Genomic DNA, 8025 nt, shown 5'->3' with positions numbered 1-8025 from the left:
TACACGCAAGAGTAAGAAGTATAATCATTGGTCGCGCCTGCCAGTGGGGACTCTGGCCATGATGGGGCCCCAGGTGTTACGTAATGCACCTAAAAAGTCAACTGCCTGGGACAGTGGAGGGGTAGGCACACATGTGGGAAAGTGAATAAAACCACTGCAGCTTCAGCGTGCACATTCGTCAACAGTGTCCCTGGCGTATAATCAAGTCCAAATTCCTCTGACTCCTGAGCATTCTCAAGGACATGGCGATTTACTCCTCGCCCCAGCTGAATCCCATCGCAATCCCAGCCCAACCCACGGGGCTCTGCTCATCCCAGTGAATTGCACTGAAGCGGTGGCGTTGCGCTGACCAGCTCCTGGTGAAAGGGGGATGCTAATTACTTTGTGAAGTGCTTTGAAATCGGCTGATGGAAAGTGCACCGTAAACCCTAGGGATGACCAATCTGGTCTGCAGCCTTAACTACAGTGCTCAGTCCCAGCTCTCAGTCTGTAAGGAGATGTACTAGATGATCTGTAATCAGAGTTAAGGTTGTGCAGAGCCCCTTAGCTTTGGCATCTGAGCACTGACAAGGCAGCAATCTTATTGCAGTATTTTTTTAATGGAATGAATAAAATACATTCTCCGTTAGGCCAATCCTGTGAAATGCTCCCTAGGGATTAGGGCTTGGGTAAAACGAATGGTGCTTGTTTTCTGAAAGCTTTGGATTTCGTCAGATATGTTGTTCTGTTTCTAGTCTGTCATTGTCATCGGGATCAGACAAGGCTCCCATTGTTATTGTATCACTTCACGCTTCGCAGCCTTAATTCCCAACACAGGTTGAGCTGCAAGAGCCACAATCAGAGGCACTGAGAAGTCTCTTCATTTTTCTATCTACACACTCTGCCCTTGTCCTGTTCCTAACATTGTTCAATTGGGACAATTGTTAATTACTTCACAATTATGACCTCATAAGTAGGGTTCTACTAAATTCACAACCATGAAAATCATGTCCAGGACCACGAAATGTGGTATTCCCATGATATCTGACTATTGTAGTGGGGGTCGCAGTAATGCCTCTCTTACTTCTGCGCTGCTTTCAGAGCTGGGTGGTCAGAGAGCAACAGCTGCTGGCCAGGTACTGAGCTTTGACGGCAGCGCTGCTGCCAGCAGCAATGCAGAAGTAAGGGTGGCATGGTATGCTATTGTGGTTAGAACTCCAGCTCTAAATTTTAGCAGACACTTCAACTAGGGTGACTTACAGCTGTTACAGTTGTACAGTACAATACTTGTGTATATACTGTATGAACACATCCATAAAATGGGCTATTTACGCCATGACCAACCACAAAAAATGTGTGGTTTCTCTGTGATTTTAAGTAGACTCTAATTCTAAGTAAAGCTGTATTGTTACCAGTGTAATGATCTGTACTATTGGATGTGGGTCCTGATTAACAACGGTAACAAAGGTGGAAGCCACACCAGGTGGAAGCCAAATTGGTATTAGTTGTGGCTGTTTCTGTGTATGAATGGATAGAAGGCTATGGATCACAACCACCACTAGAAGGAACTATTGCACTAATTTAGCATAATCCTGCTTTGTGCTCCCAATGACACATCCCTGCACTGGTCTTCCACTTCCGCAGCGCTAAGAAAGAGGCTGCAGCCGGACTCGGTGAGGCGAGCTTAGTCAGTGCCCTCATTGCTGGACAGTTATTAAAAACCCAGGCGTGGTTCCCGCTGCTAGGGTGACCAGAAGTCCCGTGTCCCAATTTTGAGGCGTTTGTCCCCCATCCTGACCAGAGTATGGTCGGGATGCCATTTGTCCCAATATTTTGTTTCTTGGTCTTCGGGGGCAATTTGGCAGAGAATCCTTCCATCACAGATGGTCTTCAGCGGTATTTTTGGCAGCAGGTGCTTCTGTCTTTGGCAGCAAGGTTTAAAACCCACCGCTGAAATACTGCTGAAGACCATCCGCGACTGAAGAGCTCTCTGCCAAATTGCTGCCGAACTCCCAGATGGGTGAATGGGGGGGGCGGAGCCCCCCACTGCAGCGGTCCTGATATTTTCACCTTAACATCTGGTCACCCTACCTGCTGCCTCATTGTCTTGCCCTCCCCTGTTTCCTCTATCGCTCTCTTCCAGTCTAAGCACAATGCTGGGTCTATGCACTTTGCATGCAAGAGCAGGCTGGGAAATGCCTCCAAGGACTGCGAGGAACCTACAGGCTCTAGCAGCTGAAGCGCTATGGAGCAAGGTACTTCGGCCCACGTCTTCACGGATACTTCAGTGCCCAGCTCCCATTGATTTTTAATGTTCGTTAGGTGCCTAAATACCTTTGATCTAGGCCTTAGAATATCATCCATCCGTAGGCCTAGCAGCCGCTGTGACCTTTGCTCAAGGGGGTGTTCTCATGGCATTTGACTCTCTAGTGTAGTCCTGGTTGCAGCTGTTTTTATGTACAGCAGGGCCTGGGTTCAACCCCCAGTGGAACCAGCTTAGCCCTGGTGCCAGAGCGTAAAAGCCAATGCTGCATCCTTCAGGGCTGCTTTTATGTCACGGGGGGAGACTATGTTAATGCTCACCTCTCTTCTCGCCCGTCTTGATTCCCAGAGGCTCCTTCCCCGTGAAATGCAAATAGGGTAATGTTTCTGGGGGATAGGCACTTGGATGGGGCTGGAGAGACCTGGGTCTAGGCTATTGGCTTCCTGGCCTGGGGTATGTCACTTCACCTCTTTGGTGCCTCAGTTTCTCTTGTATATAACAGGGAGAATGATGCCGACTTGCTCTGGAAAGTGCTTTGAGATCGGCTGATGGTCAGTGCTCTATACTGGGGACCCCGGTCTGTGCTGCCACCATGTGGCCGCCGCCTGCTCTGCCTTTATCCCTCAGGCCACCGGCAGCCTGGATTCCTGGGTGAGTCCAACACTTGCTGGTCGGGTCCTGGTGGCCCATTTCTGCCCCTCCAACCGGGAGGGGGCTGATGAGGTTGTAGGTGCAACCCAGCTTCCTGGGGACCGAGGAGCTTGGCAGTTAGCACCTGCTCAGGCCCGGCTCTTGGAGGAAGCAGCATCACAGCCATGCTGAGAATGACCTAGCAGTATAGGTTTGGGGTGGAAGAGCTAACAGATGGTGGCCCCAACCCCCACCACTTCCCCCCCACCCCCACATCTGCTGGAGTGTTTTAGTTCCCTCTAATACCAAATAGTCTGGGCCTGCGGCCAGCAGGGAAAAAGTAAAACTGACTTTTTCTCTCCAAGACATATCATCCTGCCCTTCCCGGCCCATCAGTGACACTTCAGCTGTTGGGTCCAGGGGGGTGCTGGTGACAGGGGACTGGGGAGTGCTCAGGGTGGGGGCCCTGGGCTGGGACACAGGGCCAGCCTTAAGGAGGTGATGCGGGTGACTGCAAAGAGCGCAGCAGTCAGAGGGGTACAATTTGCAGTGCAGATGTGGTGCTGCCAGCGGGCAGAGGAATGTCCAGAGCAGTGACAGCAGGAAGCGCTGTGCATGGGGGAGTTTGGGGGAGCCTGGGGGGCACTGACCCCCCCAACCTCACAGAAATGGTGCATGAGGATGACACCCAGATTTTTCTCAGCTTCCTCCCCATGGAAAAACACTTGTGTGTTTTGAGTGGGGGAGCAGTAATGCATGCAGTGCCTGGTGTTGCTGCTCCCCCCACCCTCCCAGAGATTCCTCTGGGGCCCCCCCTAAGGGGCTGGGGGTGGGCAATGAGCAACAAAGCCAGGTGCTCCTTGCATTCAGGTCAGCTTCCCCACGTGGGCACAGGAGGGGTTAGGGGTGAAAGAGGCGCAGGAGGGGTTGGGGGAGAAGGGCCATAGGGAAATTCAGTGGTTGGGAGAGAAGGGGGGCAGGAGGGGTTGGGGGAGAAGGGGGCACAGGAGAGGTTAGGGGCAAAGGGGTTATTCATTATTATTGTTGTGTATTTTACAAATGTCAGACATACATCTCAGATGAGATGTCTGAAATGAAGCTCAGTTTTATCAGTGACTGCGTCCTCCCAGCTTTTCTGCACTAGCAGAAGGTGGGTTCATCTCCCCCTCCGTCCGCCCACCTGGGTTCTCTCCTTCCCTTATTTTGCTCTTGGGAGCATGCAAAAACCTATCAGCAGGAGCCAAAGATTTGATCCTCAAACCTTTACTCTGCAAGGAGTCGTTTTACACACACACACACACACACACACTCTCTCTCTCTCTCTCTCTCTCTCTCTCAATCCCATTGAACTCATGGAGGTTGCAGGATCTGTCCCCAGCTCCTGCTGGAGCTCGGCAGTTCAGAGTTTTGGAGCAGCTCTATATCTGTGTGATTTGTCTGCAAACATTTTGCTGCTGCCATGAGGAGTAAAGAACAATTCAAGGTTCTACCACACAGTCTTTGTAACCCAAAGTAAAACCACATACGGCAGACTCCTCTTGGCTGTATATAGCACCAGTTGTGAGAGAGAGAGAGCGAGACAGCATTTTTTCTTGCCGATTCTGAGACCAACACCGCAGATGCATAATATTAAAGCTAGAATGCAGGGGTCTGCATATAAGGAATTGCTCTACAAGTTAATTCCTAATAAAGATAATTTCTTCAGAATAAGCCCTGGAATCAATTTATGCAATATTGATTAACCTAATCAAATTATTTTTGTAAAGACAATTTGTCTGCTATTAAACAATATGTCAAAGTCCAAACTATAAACCCCTCATGCTATGGTTTTTGCACTAGTTTCCATCTTTTGGTTATTGCTTTTTATTTTATAGCCAACATAGAAGTTGCTAAGTGGTTGCTAAGTTATACAATTATAGCACCAGAAGCCTAGCGAAGGAAATGCTTGTGAGTTCTCTATTGTGTTTGACTGGTTATTGTGACTGGTTTGTGTTTTTTTTGGTTAATCTCTTGAGACTCCAACTCCACAGCTCTGGATAGTGGAAATTCCTGTAGTAGCTGATGCAGTGTCCATCCTCTCTTACCGGAATGGGGGAACGTGCACACTTCTGTTTTAGATGACTTGGTTTTCAATTACACATACGCAAACAATGGGTAAAATAGGTCTTTGGCTTGTAGCAGGGTTCTGGTGCAAAGGCACCTAATTAGCCCCTGATCAGCCAGCCCCAATCAGGGGAAATAGAGTGGGGCTGGGGAGAAGCCTGGTGCCTGGCCTTTAGAACTGGCTGCCCCTGTGGGCCTGAGGGTTCAAGGGCTATAAAGGCTGTCTGGCAGCAAGATGAAGGGGGAATGGCAGGGAGAGGCCAGGCTGAGGGCAGACTCTGTGCAGGAGAGGAGATTATCCGGCCTGCAAGCTCCATATATAGTACAACACTGGATGGTGGGAGAACATTGCATAAGTAAAGCCATGGGTGCTGCAGAACTAGAGGCCTCTCTGAGCTTTACTGGGGCAGCCAGTGGGCCCCAGGAAGTGGGGCGGGCAGAGGACCTGTCACCGGCCTGGTTGGTTGTTTTCGAATATTAGCTCTGCAGTAACAGCGCAGCAAGGAGGAAAGTCCATCTCTGAACGATCCTTTCTCATTTCATATTACACCCGCCAGACAGAGCAGATATGAGACAAGCTCTGGGAAGGGGCGTCTTTTACAATGTACAGGAACCTCTGTTGTTCTCTCTAGCATTTTGAAGTTGATTGCCCCCTCCCCCTACATCACAAGATGTGATGATGTGACAACTTTCTTGTAACTTAGCAGTTCTCTGGTTTTTTGCCTTTAGAACTGGGCAGCCAGAGAGCGGCAGCTGCTGGTCGGGTACCCAGCTCTCACGGCCAGTCGCCTGCCGCTAGCAGCAGCATAGGCGCCAACTTTTCCTGGTCCTGGTGGGTGTCATGTGCCCTCTGCCCCTGGCCACGTCCCAACTCCACCCTTTCCCTGCCCTGCCACCTTGCCCCAAGAGTCCCTGGCCCCAACTCTGACCCCTCCTGCCCTGTTGGACCCTTCCCAATCCGCCCCCCAGCCACGGCCTCTTCCTCGAATGCACCACATTCCCCCCTCTTCCTTGCTCCCTCCCAGCACTTGCTGCGTGAATCAGCTGTTTCGCGGCACAAGTGCTGGGGACCAGGGGAGAAAAGCGGGCACACGGTGCGCCCAGGGGAGGAGGCGGACGTGAGCTGGGACAGGGGGTGGGGAGGGGAGCTGCCCGTGGGTGCTAAGCTCCCACCAATTTTCCCCGTAGGTGCTCGAGCCCCAGAGCACCCACAGAGTCAGTGCCTATAAGCAGCAGGGCAGAAGTAAGGACGGCACTAAGCCACCCTTACTTCTCTGATGCTGCTGGCAGTGGTGCTGCCCTCAGAGCTGGGTGCCCGGCCAGCAGCCGCTGCTCTCTGGCTACCCAACCAAGGCTTAATTTGTGCTGAGCCCCAGCACCTCTTTCAATACAATTTAAGCATTGGGAGGGAGACAGTGGGGGGCAGGGGTGATGGGGGTATCCTGGGGAGCCCAGGGCATCCAAGGGGGCCAAGGGCAACAGGGGGGTGCCCATGCAGGCCAGGGGCACCAAAATGCAAGTTTGCCCAGGGTGCCATTTTCTCTAAGCCCAGTCCTGCCTTTGGGACTGGGAGTAACCTGAATATTGCTGTGATCTTTGGTGTACGGGACCATCTATCACCAAGGTACCTTACTTAAGTGGCAGGATAGAACAGCTTAGCCAAGGGGCCTGTCTGGCACTCCCTGGCTAGGCTGTTGTAATGCCTGAGGATTCGTGGTTGGTGACATCGAAGTCTCAAACTCCCAGCCAATTTGAAGCTTTTGCCCTGCCCCTTAACAGTCTGCCCGGAGGTTTGTACTCACTCTGCAGCCATTGCAGGACAGCTTGACAACAGCCGTGCCCTCTCTGCTAGGACACAGGAACTGGGGTGTCTGGCACCCACACACAGCCACCCCCCCTCTGCTAGAACACAGCACCAAAACATGGCTACACCCCCTCTGCTAGGACACAGCACCTGGGGCACCTGGCACCCAGACACAGCCATGCCCCCTCGGCTAGAACACAGCACCGGGAGTATCGGGCTTGAAACATGAATGAGGTCTCTGCGCCAGTTTCCAGGCATGACCAGCACTGAGACCCATATGTGACACACACACCCCGAGATCCCCTGCAATTGAGATGTGACTGCACCTCTCCCGTTCCCCTGCAGTCCCCATTCCCCACTGGCCAGAACCACAACTGCATCCCCTGCTCTATAGGATCCCCCAGAGACCTCAGGCACTGAGACACGGCCAGGTCCCCATGGCTTTCACAATCCTGCAGCACAGGGCTGCAGCTGTATCCCCCTTCCACAGCAGGTCACTGGAGTCTGAGACAGCCCGCGGCTCCAGGCCCCTGCTCGTCTGCAGTGCGGGGTGCACAGGCCACCTGGGGCAGAAGAACCCCCCTCACCAAGCCGGGTCCCCCTGCTCTCTGCCCCTCTCTGAGCCCGGCTGCGTTCTGCCCTCGGACAGGGCTCCCCTGTTCTCGCCCCAGCCCCCATCACAGCACAAGCTTCTCCAGCCGTGACTCCCGCCCCGCATCTCAGCCTCCCTGTCCCCTGCAGCGCCAGCAGGCGCTGCCCCATTTATCTCCCTCTGTCGCCGGCGCTGGCAGCTCCAATAAGTCCCTGGCAGGGCTGGCGCGTATCGAGCGCTGAGATGAGCAGGTGTGAGAGGAGGCGCCCCAGTGCTGACAGCAGCTTGGCAGGGGGAAGATGGATGAGGGCTGTGGAGGTCCTGAGCCTGGGGGCAGCGCACAGCCAGAGCGGGGGAGGGGGGATTATGGCTGTTGTTGGTGCTGCTTAGTGGGACAACAGGGAGCAGGTGGGGGGGTGAGCACTGGAGCAGGCCTCAGACTGGGCATGGGGGTGGGGGGGCTGTTGGCCTGGCTCCAGGGTCTGTCTTGGCAATGGCTGGGCTGGCTGCTTGGCCTGGTGACACCGGCCCGTGGGGCCGGGTGAGGGGGGAGCAGTGACATCTGTTACGATAACTAGGCCCCTCTATGCACCCCTAGCACATGGGCAGTGCCCGCTGGCTATCCCTCTGTGCCCACAGGATGTGTGCAGTGCC

Source organism: Chelonoidis abingdonii, chromosome 4, assembly GCF_003597395.2.
Source record: "Chelonoidis abingdonii isolate Lonesome George chromosome 4, CheloAbing_2.0, whole genome shotgun sequence".
Classification (NCBI taxonomy): Eukaryota; Metazoa; Chordata; order Testudines; family Testudinidae; genus Chelonoidis; species Chelonoidis abingdonii.
Note: the sequence above shows the minus strand (reverse complement) of the source record.